The 15,637-nt window shown below is 39.7% G+C and overlaps 1 protein-coding gene across 3 annotated transcripts in view; it reads left to right on the forward strand.

The window, feature by feature from the left end:
• abl1 (abl oncogene 1, non-receptor tyrosine kinase) overlaps window positions 1-15,637 on the forward strand; it is a 34,193-nt gene that overhangs the window by 3,180 nt on the left and 15,376 nt on the right. The gene's annotated exons all lie outside the window — the stretch shown is intronic.

Here is a 15,637-nt window from a genome sequence, read left to right on the forward strand (position 1 = left end):
GGTATAAATGTTTTTGAAACCTTTCAGCTCTGCACACGTTCTTTTAACATTTATACACCAGTGCAAAGTTATTAATCACTGGCATCTGTAAATGTCATTTTAGTGGTGAACTTTTGCAGTGTTGATACTGGCTGATTCCTGGGTGCACCCCTATGTGAGGCATCAGTGGAAAGAGAGGTAAACAGATATTATCAATGTAGAAGACAATTTTTCAAAGTAATGGAAGGGCTGCAGAAAAAAGATACTCATTATTATCAGAGATGCATCTTTTTTTAATTTAATTTTTAATATGATTTTTAATTAGTGGATGTGAATCATGCATCTAGCTAACTGATAGGTTAACCGAATGTGTCTTTAGCGTTGTGATTGCCTTGGCAGGATTGCTTTCCACTGACTCTAAAGCTTGCTTAACACAGTGGGGAACAGGACATCGAAGGTCATGCAAACAGAATGAAATTGTGTGCTGGTAAATGGATCGAATTTTGTAAAGGGTTACTGACATGGGATGCATTTGCTTTTCCTTTCTATCCCTTTCCTCTTGTGATGTGCAGGTTAGACCGTAAGAGGGGATGTGAGTCACAGTGCAAGAGGAGGGCAAGATCAACACATGATTTTATGTTTTGTTTTTTTCTTCCCGGTGAAGCAAACTAGTTAAAACTAGGATCTTTAGAACCATGCTGCTTCTCAGCAGGCAGGTTCAGACCTCTGCATGCAGCTGCTTGGGAAAGAGACAGAGGTAGTGAGGGGCAAGCAAAGACCTGTTTCTGTTCTTGGCACTTCTGCATGCTGTGTGTGTAGGTATGTACTGTGTTTAGGCATGGTTAGCTTGTACAGAACTATTCCATTTTTAGCTTTCACCATGTGTGTTTCAAATTGCAGTGTGTGCGTGCTTAAGTTAATCATACAACTGTGTAGTTCAATAATTAAAGTACATAGTTAGTTAACTGAAATGAATCTTAAAAACCAGAATATGGGGGAATTAACTGAAAAAATGCAAAATGTTTCATTGACATTGTTGCGTTTGTTGGGGAGAAAACTTACAGACATACAGTACAGGACTTCAGAGTCACACTGCTAGCGATCAAAGATTTATGTAAATTTGACAAGCTGAACGCATTCTGTAATGCACAGGAGATACGGCATGAGATCGGCTGTAGACCATTGTCAGTCAATCAGGACGCAGATCACAATACATTATGGGAAAAAAAAAAAAGCAAAGAAATTAGCGAAACAGCGAGGCCACGAAAGGTGAACTGCATTATAGCGAGGGACCACTGTACTGCAGTTTGTGTTGTGTTTCTATCCATCTATCCATTTTCTCCTGGTGATCCTTTTCAGGGTTGCGGGAGGCAAATCCCAGCTACCACAGGGTACATCCTGGACAGGTCGCCAGTCTGTCGCAGGACTAACACATAGAGACAAACAACCATTTGCACTCACATTCACACCTATAGGCAATTTAGAATGACCAATTAACTTAACCCCACTAACTGCATGTCTTTGGACTGTGGGAGGAAGCCGGAGTACCCGGAGAGAACCTACGCAAACACAGGGAGAACATACAAACTACACACAGAAAGTGCTTCCATTTGGTTGAATAAGTTGTTACTTTGTAGCGCAGAGACAACTTTACAACACCCTTCATGTGTCATTTATTCTTGGTTAACATCACTTGTTCTAAACTGATGATTTCCTTACTAAAAATGATGAGGGTGAAGAACATTGATTTCTGTCTTTTAATGTAGTGTTATGGTGCCATTACACCCACCGTTCTTGGCCTTGCGAAGGGTGCAACACTCCAAAAGTGACATGCATTTGCTGGGTCAAGCCACGCTTTGGTTTCATTTTGGCCAGTGGTGCACCTCTTGACTTTTGTAACCTTGTGTGGGTGCCGCAGCTGATGTCACAGAGTTAAAGCCACTACAGAGATTCAGAGGTTATACACAAAGAGATTTTTAAAAAGTTAGTGCCTGTGACAGCACCGATAGGCTCCAGTGGGCCTGAAATTCTGAATAAGTGCTTATAAAAATGATGGATGATTTTTTTGTTTTGTTTTATACTTCAGCACAACTAGCCAGAGAAAAAATATCTGTTTATGGAAACTGGGATGTGTATGTGACTGCGAGTCATGTATTTGTATTGTAAAACCCATTGTGGACTTAAATTATCCTCTGACAAATGAAACACATAAAAGGAAGTAAAACTATTAAAAAGTAAAAATCACAGCAAACTAGAATTGAGCAGACAAACCCTGGAAAGTGAAACTAAAATGAATCTGGAAGAATTCACCAGATTTTCAGTCAATGTGTCCGTAGAGCTGGGCGATAGAACGATAACGATATGTATCGCGATATAACTTTTACTCGATAGAGAAATTAAGCTATCGCGATAGACTTCGCCGCTCTTGTCCTCTTAAAATAAAAAAAAAATTTAAAAAAAAAGGTCAGCCAATCCAAACTAAGTAGCGCAGAGCCGAACCAATCACAGCCGCAGCGTCACGTCGCGTGACTTGTTACATACAGCACAAGTGCCAAGCCGCACGTGTGTTTGTTTGGGAAGCAGGCAGTGGGTGGTAATAATAATAATAATAATAATGGATTGGATTTATATAGCGCTTTTCAAGGCACCCAAAGCGCTTTACAATGCCACTATTCATTCACTCTCACATTCATACACTGGTGGAGGCAAGCTACGGTTGTAGCCACAGCTGCCCTGGGTAATGGAGCCAGCGCGTAATGGAGGAAATGAGTGTGCCGACTAGAAAAATCTACCGAGCGTGACCGAAGAGAAAACAGATGACGGTTCCAATGCCGGAGAGATTGTCGAACGGAAGAGCCATAGAAGTTCCGTAGTGTGAAGGTATTTCGGCTATTTCAAGTCTGACAAAAAACAGAGTAGCGTGCACTGTAAATTGTGCCAAAAGCAAGTCTGGAAATACAATGAACTGGTGCATGCGTCACACTGTGCGCCACGTTATTGTTTCGGTGAAATGAATTTCTACAATACTGTTACTGTTAATTCTACTCTGCAGTGTTTAAATGCTTACATATACACACAGTTACTGTCCGTCCACACATACGACTCGGGTCTGCTTCTATGCCGCAGCTTTGTTTACTTTTTCCCACCGAGGCTTCTAGACTTCTGATTGGCCAACATTTCTGCACGGTTAGGAATCTAGCGCCACCTGCTGCTTTGGCATGTTCATAGCAGCGTTTTCCTTCATTTCTGCCTTTATGTGTGGACGGGATTATTTTTTAAAACGAAAACGGAAAATCTCCGTTTTCAAAAACACCCGTGTACGTGTGGACGTAGCCTCAGTCTCTGACTGGAAGCGCTAATTCGTCATTCGGCTTTTGTCAGACTAAAGTAACTGTTAAAACTGTTTGAAAAGCTCAGCTATACAACAAGGAGAGATTGAGAATTTCCTTTTAGTTCTCAGTTTATTTGATATTGACAAAAGTTAGTTTTGTCTGTTCTTCTGTAAAACAAACTAAGATTTATTTTTAGAATTAATATTTTGTTTCTAAGTGGAATTGACAATTTAGTCTGTTTTTGTTTGTTCTGTTTTGAAACTTAAACGCTTTAGCGGCTGCCTTTTGTGTAGTTTGCAATATTTGCCTTTATTTACCTGAAAAAGTCTCATGTTCCTTAAGTACATCTACCCTGTTGAACTTATTATGGGAAATAAATATTTAAATAAAAACAAGCTGCTGATTATTTCACATTTTACTTGTGAGCAACGGCACATTTAAATCTTACAAATATAGTTATTTGGCTTATATCGTGATAGATATCGTTATCGCCTGAAATGAAAAAAACATATCGTGATATGAAAAAATCTCATATCGCCCAGCTCTATGTGTCCGTGGTTGGTGTCAGCATAAAATTTTCTTTAGTTAGATATCTTCTCTTTAGATGTTCCAGCAACCGCTTTAAAGTGCACCACTTGCAAGCTGTAAGAAATTAAATGGCTGCATAGAAAGACTTAAAATAATTCTTTTCCTTTGTTTTCATTCCCTGAAATGGGCTGACGCTGGAAACAGGACAGCTGTGAACGTTTTGGAGAAAAGAAAAGACTTTCTATCTTTTTTTAAGGCTTGCAACAATATTATCTGACTGTGCTTTAATATTTGAAGTACCCAAATGTTGGTGGTATAAAAAGGGAAATTCGCCCCCTGGTGGTCACATTTATTTATGGGGTTGTGTTTTAGTACAGTGAAGTGGTGACCCAGATACCATTTCATATAAAAAGTGTGCTTAATAACCTAGGATTTAGGTTTCTGTGGGGTTTTTTCACATCAGCAGTTAAAGCAACACCTGCAAACCACAGGACAAACTGTAAACCAATGCCATCACAATGTTATTACGTGGATATTGTGGCCCAAGTGCAAGCAGTTCCTATTAGCAATAATTTGGTGCGTTTATTGTGAAATTATGTAAAACAAACAACCATAATGTAAGGATGGGAGTGTTTGTAACCACCACTGTACGAAAACATACAAGAGAATGCACTTAATCACAAATACAAAAGTGCAGTTTCAAAGCAAATGTAAAGATTTTAGTGTAAAATGATACATTTAAATATTGCAGGTTTGTGGTTGTACAATGCTTCTTTGGAAACAGAAAACACAGATTGATTGTAATTGCAGATAATTTTAGTTTGTAGGCAACAAAAAGCGACCATTGCTAACCTGCGGTCATCAGCCATGTGAGGTGGGTTGCAGAAAACCTCTTGCATGTAGATACTTGCTTGGATATTTGTCAGCATGAGCACAACAGGACTTTTCTTCACCCTGCACTTTTTCATTATTTGATGCCCTGAAGAAAGCCTGGCAGGGCTTGAAAGTATGTTCAGGGCACAGAGAGGGAGATGATTCCTGTTTCTATTTGCTAATTTCTATTTTGGGTTTTTGGATATTAGAGCAACACAATATTCTGGTTAACATAGAAAAGTTGTCACGTATATCAGTGGTTAAATTAATAAGCCAACTGACTTGCATGTTTATGAGGGACTGGTAAATCTTGATGGTGGGAATCACCGGAGACCCCGTGATATAATTGTTATCATGATACTTAAATCCCACTATGATATCTTTGCGTTTTTAAACATTTTGTAAAATGCTTGGTAGTGCAGTAAGGTATATCATGATATATTACAATTTATGACCTTTAAACTTTAAATTCTAATCTGTCTATATTGCCCTATGTTCCCCTCATTTCAGTCATTTTGATTGCTGGAAAATGGCTCAACACTGTCATAAATGCTACATGCACCTGACAAACTGAACTGTTTGTATTACAGTCCAACTTAACTGAATGCAAACATGTGGGCTGCTGTGCTTTTACAGGTATTTTGAATGTGAGCCAGCAGCTGCCAGTCCTCAGTGAGATAGTCAGCTGTTACAGACACAAGAATATGCAGGCCGTGACGATCACGCGTCGCAAGTTAATGCAACCCTTTCTGCTGTAGCCTACCTTTCGTCAACTTCACGCTTCGCTTCGGTCTCGGTGCAGCTGCGTCTGTTGAAGCTGCATGTGGGAATATCTGGCTGTTTTGAGCATGTAAACAAAAGCTGTCGTTTTCCACAATGTTGCATGGACACGGGTCTTTGCACTTAAAGTAGGTGATTGATTGATTTTTGTCCTTTTGGCTTTGTCAACTTAAGAGTGAGCTGATGTAAGGTTAGCTTTGTAGTCCTTGGATAATGTTATGTGAGGATGGTGGCGTGTTAGATGAGCCCTCATGTCGTAGTATTCCTGGAGTGTTTTACTTTCGTGTGACACTCTTGCATATCCCAGCAGCAAACAGTGTTCTCTTTATTTATTTTTTTCTCTGATGCCACTCTCTTTCTTCCTGCACGCTGACCATCACCTCTTTGACCCCTTAAAAAATAAAAATAAAAAACCCCTCAACAACACTACCCTATGGACTGAAAAGCAATTGATTTTTACTATTAGAGCTCTAAAAAGTTCAATTAGTATTTATAGTTCATGTAACAAGATAAACTTTTGTCCCTTGCAAAATGTTATGCTATAGAGAGCCTAAAGTTGTAGCGCTAAATGAAGCAGCAGTAAAACTGGTCACGTGCAGGAAGTATACCTGATTTCGAAAACATGGTCATTTATAGTGGTGATAGATGGTCATAACTACTGGAGATGCCATGCTCCAGATGGCAAACTTGGGTATTTGTAAAACATTTAGTTTTTGCTGGATCTACTTCAGATTTTATTAATTAGAGAAAAAAATTGTAACTGTGCAAATGAGGATTCTTTGAGCTTTGGAGTGATTTAAGCAAGTTAACATTGCCTTTATAAAGTTGTCCTAGAGAGCAGACAGTGACATCATTTGATATCTGTGTATTTTCCTGCAGCAGCTGCATTTAGCATGTATCCAGTGAGGGAATCCGTTTCTCTTGTAGTCAGTAACTGACTCTTTTTTGGCTGGAACTTGAGGAATCTATACAGTCTAGACACCAAATCTCCTCCCATGATCCCCGTGGGTCCTGAAGATGGAAGGAGGGGGGTCTGTGTGTGTCCGTGTGTACGTCTGTGTGTACATACGCACCCACATACATACCCACAGAGCAGGCGCCTCATAGTAATACTCATTCAGGCCAGCTGTTAGGCCACTGGTGGCTTTTCCCTTACCGTGGCAGACCCTGTCTCTACATTAATGGACACAAAGGTCTTCTGCAACTCCCAACCAAGGGGACTTTTCTTTTATCTAATGTTTAGTTCCTAATCTCGACAGTGGTTGGTTAGTCTTTGGTGATGCTGTCATGTTGTCATACTGTGTTGGGAAATGTGAGTAAAATAAATTTGCCCCTGTCTGGATGACACATTGCTGATTAGTAAGCATTTCCTCTCTCATTAGGTCTTGACCACCTGGAAAAGAGTCTGCTTGCAGCCACAGTAGCCAAAACGGCTGTCTGTATAAATCAAGGTAGTCTATGCCTTACTAGTTTTCGTCTGTTGCACTGAAGAGACACTATTTTGGTTTTAAACCTTCTTTAATGAGCAGGCTTACATTGTCGAGGGATTTAGACAGTAGACAGTATTGAGCAGTTATTAAAACCTGCTGTAAATGGGCTTTTCCCCATTTTAACATGCCTGTAGAAAAGAGCACAGATTCAACTCTTAATGATATTGTCACGCTAAGCTGCGATTAATCAGTATGCACAACAGCGGAACAAAGCACCTAAATAAATAATTCAGCTGTCATTAATGCTGTTGTTTTTACCCGTAGTCTTTCTTTACCGTGACATGTCCAAATGTTTTCCTTCAGAAAGGCCTATTGTGTAACTGTTATCTGACCAGTATGATGATATCGTCAATGGGTTCCGGCCAAGGCCTCTTCATCCTCCACTCCGTTTCCTGGGGAATAACATATGTTTATATGTGATCTGTTGCTCCAGGCTCCGTTGAGTGATATTGTCTATTATTCACAGTTAAAAAAACAAAACAAACAAACAAAATAGAAAAAAACAAAAGAGAGAGAAAGAGAGAGAGAGATGCACACACACACCACTACAGCAGTGGAGAGAAGAATGCAACCTCTTATGCATTCCTCTCTCAAATAACTGGTGCAATCCCCCTTTCTGTTTTGCAAGTTGTTTTCCATTCAGATCATGCCGTATATCACATTCTTAAAGGAGACATATTATTATGTTCTTTTCTGACTTCATTATTTTATTGTTGGACACTACTTGAGTAACTTTGCATGAATTGGGACTTAGTTCAGCTGCTCTTTGAACGAATCTGTTTTTAGCTCTATCACTTTGTCTTTTAACCCACTTTCCTTCTACCTGGCTTTCCTGAGATGATTATATTATGGATATTTGCTCTGTTTGACATCACGCATAGCCGACAGTAAGAAAAAAAACAACAACTCTCAAATGGAGTGTGCAGAGCAGTCCAAAGCCCAAATTTTTGGCTCACAGGTATTTTTTGCAGACATTATTTTAAACAATGGCCATGTTTCATATGAGCCGATTAAACAGTGCAGCAGTACGTACATGAAAGAAAGTAATAGGTTCCCTTTTAAAGAGCTGTAAATTGAGCTGCACGCATGCCTACATGTAATTACGTTAACCTGAAGTAAAGAGATCCCAAATGGCAGCAAAGAAAGGAAAAAAGTGACACTAGGGCTAAACCAAAGCGTAAACCAAAGCCTTTTCGATATACGTAGGGCACACAATGTTTTAAACAAAACAATTGAAAGTGTATGCATGTGGATTTAGGACAAACAGTCCTGTTGAGTCACTGACTCTCACCCTGGTTTTTGTTATTTGAAATCACTTCAGCATCAGAAACACTGTGTTATGAAATCTCGGCTTGTGATTGCGCCGTTTCTAACTAGAAAATAAGTATTTACTGAACCATCTGTGTTTGTTTAAAGCTTTTGTAGCCAAGTTAGACTGTCTTTGTTGATAGATTGCTCAAACTTGAATCGGCTTCTTTTATGTTGGCATCACTACAGTTTTCGTTGTCTCAGTGCAACATGTGGGATCTTCCAACTTATCTCCCCATCGCACATACAGACTTGTGTGCTTACAGAGAACTTCCAAGTTGAGTTAGGAATGCAGCATGGGAGCTTGTCACCACCTGGTTCCATAACACAAGCCCACACTCTGTCACACGCTCACCCTGTTCTCCACTCCGTACCCAAGCAGGCAGTCCCAGCTGTTGTTTTCTTTGCAGACAACCTGCTACCTAGCGTGCCAGCTCTTTCTTTTGGTAAACAGTTCAGCTTTACAGTTCAGAAATTCCCCCTCTTACAGATGATATGATCAAAGGCAGACATGAGGGCAGCACAAGCTGACGTTAGGGCATTTATATGTGGTCGGTGCGCCTCTGTTTGTCTTCAAAAAGTTCCAGTGTCATTTCAGTTAAGCGGGAATAAGCAACCATTCTTTGATTTGTTTTCTTTTTCCCCTTCCTGTCCAGTTTATTATGAAGTACTGTCATGCCGTCCTGTCCCTTAATGCTGTAGTAAGCTCCTCTTCATAGAGCTTTAAGAGGGGGCCTGCAATGCTCGCTCCATCTGGATCCACTTAGACTCTAAGAAGAGCATAAGCACTTCCACTGCTGCAGCCTGAGAGTCTCATAGCCTGAGTGGCTTGCTTGTGTATCTGTTGCTGTTTTTACTCCAGTGGGCATTCAGACAAATGGGTCTTTCCCCAGGCATTTAGATGTCTCTAAGACATGTAATGTTGATAGCAGGAAAACTGTGCACAAAGACTGTTTCTTTCTTTACTTTTATTTTGTTTGTCTGTGCTGTCTTGTCACTGTGTGGTCATTGTGTTACCCACTGATTTACATCCAAAAGTAGTAATAGAAGTTTTTGTGCTAACACTCTTTTCTTAATTTCTGTAGCACTGCAATCCATCTACTCACATGCAACCTTTTCTGTGCAGCTTTCTTTTTCCCTCCCGAAAGTTTGCCTTTCCTATTCTGAATCTGCATACTCATAAAATAATGTGATATATGTTTGAAATAAGCTGTTTAATGCCAGCACTCTGGGTAAACTTTCAGAGTTTTGTTAAAATCTGAAACAATACTGGATTAGCACCTATTTCTGAGCCCATTTGCTTGGCCTTTCTTCTATCCTGCTAACTTTCAGGCGTTCGCAACACAGATGATTATGTTGTCATTTTAAACATGACAAGTGACGGATTGTTGTGTATATTCGACACCGTCTGTCTTGTTTGCTCGGTATATGAAATTTTAACCCTAGGCTATCACCCATATGTTCCAGTACTCTGCAGGTTTGCATAATTATGACTTTTATGCAAGGTTTGCATCTTTCTGGCACACGCTGGACAGGCCACAACACTCCATCATGTGGAAAAATTATGTTGTGCTTAGTCACTTGATACGAGTTGCCCTATTTTTCATCTGTCATCATGATAAAATGGTTCCCTCATTCCTTTTCCAATAGGTCGGCGGGGTTTTGCTGCCAGACCGTCTGTACTAAAGATTGCTGCAAAGCTGAGCTGTTAGTATACTCTTGTCCAATCACATGGCGAGGATTAAACTATACACATGAATGTACTTGTATGGTTAGCTTCCCTTCCATCAACATTAGTAACTTATTACCACCTGCAGCTACACTTCTACAACATTAACCTTGAACTAGACCAGCAACTGTTTTCTTCTTAAGTGTCTCCCTGTGGAGAATTACGTGGAAATCTAAACCCCCTAACCTCAAGTGCAGGTCTGCATGCCTCCGACACTCTGGCTGCATTCTCTAGAGGGTCCTGGATAAACAGCCATATGTGTACCCACATGTATACATGAAACCTGATTCTTGAGTGTCTGTTCAATCAACAGATTAAGGACAACTGACAGATGCGGATTACCTTTGGTGCTAAATTGTGTACAATAAAAATTAATGTGAAATTGCTAAGCAGAGCCCACATAGCTTTGTGCCAATCGCTACACCCCATCTTGTTGTACTCTGAAAGTTTATTCAGTTTAAATGTATATTCATTATTTTTCCATAATGTAGATCTATGGAATTTATAGCATTTTTATGCACTGTGGATATGCTGGACTCTGTGCTCTTTTATGTGCGGGACAGAAATCAGGCTGATGACAACTGTAGTTTTTCATCAACTTCTAATTTTCTTCTTTGTTCCTGTTTTGATTTATCATGCAAGTCAATTGTATACCTCTGCCTTCGTTGCCTTAACACGTCATCATATGAATATGTTCCTAGCGGGTCTTTTTGATTTTGTTCGTGTTTTGGGAAGAGAAATCTGAGTCTGGGTCATGTCAGTGTTACCTGAACATCTTTGCACAAATAGTTTGAGTCTTATTATGAGCGCTCATCCCATACTTCAAGTTTTGGACAAAGAAATCAGGAAGGCAAGAGGGGGGGGGCATAGGAAATGGAGAGAGAGAGAGGGAGAGAGAGGGCTAAAAGCCACCTCGTGGGTGGATGTATGTCAGCTAACTGTTAACACACTAGGTTCAGATTATAAAACGCGAGCGAATGATTCTCCTATGATCTCACTTCCAAACAATGTGCTTCATGTTTCTCCATCTGCAACCTTTTTTCCTTTTTCCTCCATTTTTATAGCCCCTCTCCTCTTCCCCTCATCCTCATCTCCCCAACACTTTGTGACTGCGGTAAGTTAATGGGCCCTTCTCGGAGTCGGAGGGAGCCTGCATTTCTTCTTAATTGGTGTTTGGGGTGGTGCATGAGAGGAACACAAATGTTTGCCATACCAGCACTGAAGCAATGATGTAGGGCCTAGTGGCATGTGACTGAATGTTCAGGGTATTGAGTTTGTTGCTCAAAGCCAGTGAGACTTTGCCATATTGAACAATTCCCATAATTACTAATGAGACTAACAGACAAGCATACAATAGTGTGCTAAAGTACTGAGAGTATCATGGATATGTTGTTTTAGGCCCACCCATGCCAGTGCTGTTATTTGTATAGAGTCACCTCATCCTCTTGGCGGGATTCCTCTTAGTTTGAGATTTTAAAAAGCCAATCTGAGTTTGGCCGACACTTGCAGCCTCCAGAATACCCGTCAAATAAAAAAATAAAGGAAGAAAAACCCCATCACTACAGTTTAAGCTGCATCGTTCTATGTATTCATTTTCACCCTTTCCCCAGCATTGAATAAAACTTTTCCCTTAAGCTTCATCTCGTAGACAAAATAAAACAGACATACCCAATGTGACATCACTCGTCGGATTTGGAATCCATATTTTTTTATTTTTCTTAAGCAGGAGGAAAATCCTGTTTTTAATTTGTAAATCTGGAGGTGAGTTGGAACAAAGAAAGGGTGCTTTTCTGCCTGGGCAAGGAAGAGAAAAAGTTATGAAACACATCAAACAAATCTGCAATGCCTGGAGCAAAATGTACAGCGGCCAGGTGCTAACTGGTAAAACTAAATAACACTAATCAAAACTGTCAAGACAAAGAATTTGGGGTATTTTTACTCTTACAGTTAATTTTCTCTGGTCAGAATCAGTTGATGAATTGAACTTGTACCTTTTCCCCATTGTTTGATTTGTCTCACACAAAGAAAATTCCAAGCAAACCACAGTGCGTCCCTTTTGGACTAGTGGATAACATGGAGAATTTCTCTAATTATCACTTCACTTTACGACTAGTTGGTGCAGTTTGTATATTCAGGATGTCTGCGTTAGTCTGCCACATCCCTGAAATCAAAATATACCTGGCTACAGGAAGGTGTTCAGCTCAAACTTGGAGCGTAGACATGGAAGTTGGGTTGGATCAAGGTTAAATTTAGATCATTTGGAACTGTAGCGAGACCACCTACTTCAAAGGGTCTCTTTGTAGCTGATTTGGTTTTTACTCTGTTCACATCTGCACAAGCAAACTGCACCAAAGGGAAAAAAACACCAACCAGAGTTTTATTTAAGCAGACTAAACAGCACAGGGGTGAAAGCACCCTTAGACTATAGAGTACCAAAAGTGGATACCAACACCGAAATACCTTAAGCTACACTTATTAAAAAAAAAAAAAAAAGAGAGAGACCAAAAATAGAAACGAGGTCATAGAGGTCTATGGGAAAATGGCCCTTTCTCTGTTACCTAAGTAAACACTTTCCCCACTGATTTTACAGGCTTAGTGGTTAGTTTAATCTCAAGTTGAATAAAACATGGGGCTCATTTTGTAAATTATCACAAGTGAGCAGATTGATTAGTCATTGGCCATTAAGTTTGTGGACCCTCTGATTTGGAAAGTGGAAACGTTCACCTCGAGCCTTTGTAACGGGGCTTCAGTGATGTATAGGTGAATTCACAGTGGCTATGTCCAACTGTTATACTGCCTATGATTTAAACAGAGTAATATTTTATGGACAACCTTTATTGCACACATAGGAACATAAGTTGTCATCAACCTGAGCAATGTTATTCTTACTTCCTCTGCTCTTTGCAATGTAGACTCACACTGAGCTAAAACAACACAAATGGAGGTACATGACAGAGCCTGCTACTCGACTGTGATATGAAAGAGCTAATAGTAATGAACTAGGTGCAGTGTAGACTCACATGCATTGGAAAGGGCTTTGGAGATGTTAACAAGAACTTGATTTTTAAAAAAAATATAAATCTGAGTGAGTTTTTTTTAAATAACCTTCATGCCTTCTCCTCTCTTTGTCCTTGACTGCATCAATCTACACATTAAATGAGCCACACACGAAGCCAATTATAGGTTGGACAATCATTCTAATGCTCAGTAATCAGTAATCTTTTACTAAGATGTATATACAGTCATGCGAAGAAGAATGTTTTCACAGGACTCAATGTATTTTGTTAAAAACTAAGTACACCCTTACTGGCATCCATAGGAATTAAGAGGGTAAGTAGCAGCCAGGTGCTGCTAGTCCACTTGATTAACATTCACACGTTTGCCACAGTCTTCTCAGGAATCCCTGCAAGTTCACCCCAAGGGCAGACCATGCAATGCTCAGAGAAACTGCAAAACATCTCAGACTATACAAGCCTGAGGTATCATGTTAAATTTAAATGACATCTCAATTAGATAAAAATGGAACAAGTATGGCTTGTTTGGAAGTGTTGCCAGGAGAAAGCCTCTTCTCTCTAAAACAGTGGTTTAGGTTGGTAGAATTGCATCTGAACAAAAGATTTCTGGAATAATGTCCTTTGGACCATGTACCACAGTACCATGTTTGGTGAAAGCCAAACACACACTCACCACAAACATGCTATCACTCTATAAACCAAAGAATTCTAGAGTCAGATGTGAGGCCATTTGAGGCCATTCGTCCAACAGCTTGGCTGAAATTGGGTCATGAAACAGGAGGTGTTACCTAGTCAAAGTCCAGACCTCAATCTGATTGAAATGCTCTGATGGTATCTTAAGAGAGCTTTGCATGAGAAATTGCCTGTAAACCTCAGTGAACTGAAGCAACCTAAAGAAGAGTGGGCCAAAATTCCTCCATTCCTCCAAAAATGTGCAAGAGTCATACAAAAAATGATTTCATGTTATTGCTGTTGAAGCAGTTTCTACAGTTTCTACATGAGTCTGTAGAATCCCATGTGAAAATATTATTTTAACCAGTAGTTGATAAAGTTTACATCAGTCAACAATGTCACTGCATTCCCATTGTGTTTCAAAGATAAGTCGCTGTCATCAGTATGCTTTCCTGTGTAGGGTGTATGTTTAGTCCTTGCTTTTGAAATGAAATTCCAATGAAAAGGTCAACCAGCAAACTAGCCTGACACTCCTTCTATGCATTATGGTGTCCACCCAGTCAGCTTCCCAACAACACCTACATGACTGGACTTCTGATCTCTGTATTCAACCGCATACACACAGTGAAATGTAAGTCATTTATGTGGAAAATATTTGCCAGGGGTAGTCAGAAGCATGTTAAATGCTGTGGTTTTCAAAGCAGTTTCAGGATTCAGTGTATTGATGACCAAAGGTCTTTCATATAGCATGGTGGGACAAAATAAGATGATTGAAGACTCCGTACTTTCTCACTTGTGTATTCCTGTTATGATGAATGGGGAGAACTTCTTCTTTTCTTTTCTTTTCCTTTCTTTTCTTTTTTTCCTCTCTGTCTTCTAGAATATATGGTAATTTGCTTTGATGTAGGTTTTTGTAGCTATGCAGGTTGTGTAGTAATTGTTTTTCTTTGTCCTGTTGGACTACTTGATAAGTCAAGCACTGTATGTATGAAAAGATAGGCTGGTTGAAGTCTGGTCTCATCTTCCAGTTATTTTGCATTATACCTTTGTGTCTTAATATTTGTGTCTTTAAATAAAACACACACACACTCACACATATAATATAATGGTCAGTTGGGGCACAGGAGGGTGCATCTTGCATATGTTTTTAGGAATGGATTTTTAAATTTTGCTAAGAAGCTTTCGTCAAATAGTTTAGAGTTTTTGAAGTTTTTTGACAAATGCCATTGGCAGCTTTAGTAACATTCCAGACTTTGTTGCTTTTAATAATAATTTTGACTTTTTTCATGTGATTTAATTCAGTAGATTTAGTACGCTAGTGTGTTGCAACCTCCGCTTTAGTGATTAATACAGAAATAGCTGGGGGAAAGAGAGAGTTGTGAAGTTGTCCAGCAACTTCTGCCAAGGGTTATTTCTTTTTCTAGTTATGGTCAAGGCAGAGACCCTGCCTCAAAACCACAGAGCCACGTATGTTTCTTGTAAAGTAAAACAAATACAAGAGACGGTGACAGGCCCTCATTTTGATTAATTTCAATATGTTGCTCACTTAATTCCCATTTCAAATGACCTGTGGTAAATGAGTGTGAAGTCCAGAGCACACAATGGCAGAAGTTATACTTTTCCCCTGTTGATTGAGCACTTTAGCTATGCCTCTAACAACCTGTTTCCAGAACAGATTCCTCAACCTGTAAACATTTCAGACGGCAGGGAGAGAGAGGAAAAACCGAGAGAGAGGGTATAGTGGCAGAAAGATGAAGGGGGGAGGGGATTTAAGCATTTTAGGAGGAGGAGTGTCTTGTAATTATCCTATGACTTCAGCAGAAAGAAAGGAGGAATTTTTTAGAAGTATACACCATCTGAGCTCTTTTCATAGTTTGAAATTAGAGCGTTTGACTCACATGTTGGCATGGGTTTTGGGATACTGGTGGGGTG

The sequence above is a fragment of the Aulonocara sp. 'chitande type north' Nkhata Bay genome, linkage group LG7, assembly GCF_057382095.1.
Source record: "Aulonocara sp. 'chitande type north' Nkhata Bay isolate Kocher_YH1m ecotype deep benthic linkage group LG7, A_spYH_male_GT1.1, whole genome shotgun sequence".
Lineage (NCBI taxonomy): Eukaryota > Metazoa > Chordata > Actinopteri > Cichliformes > Cichlidae > Aulonocara > Aulonocara sp. 'chitande type north' Nkhata Bay.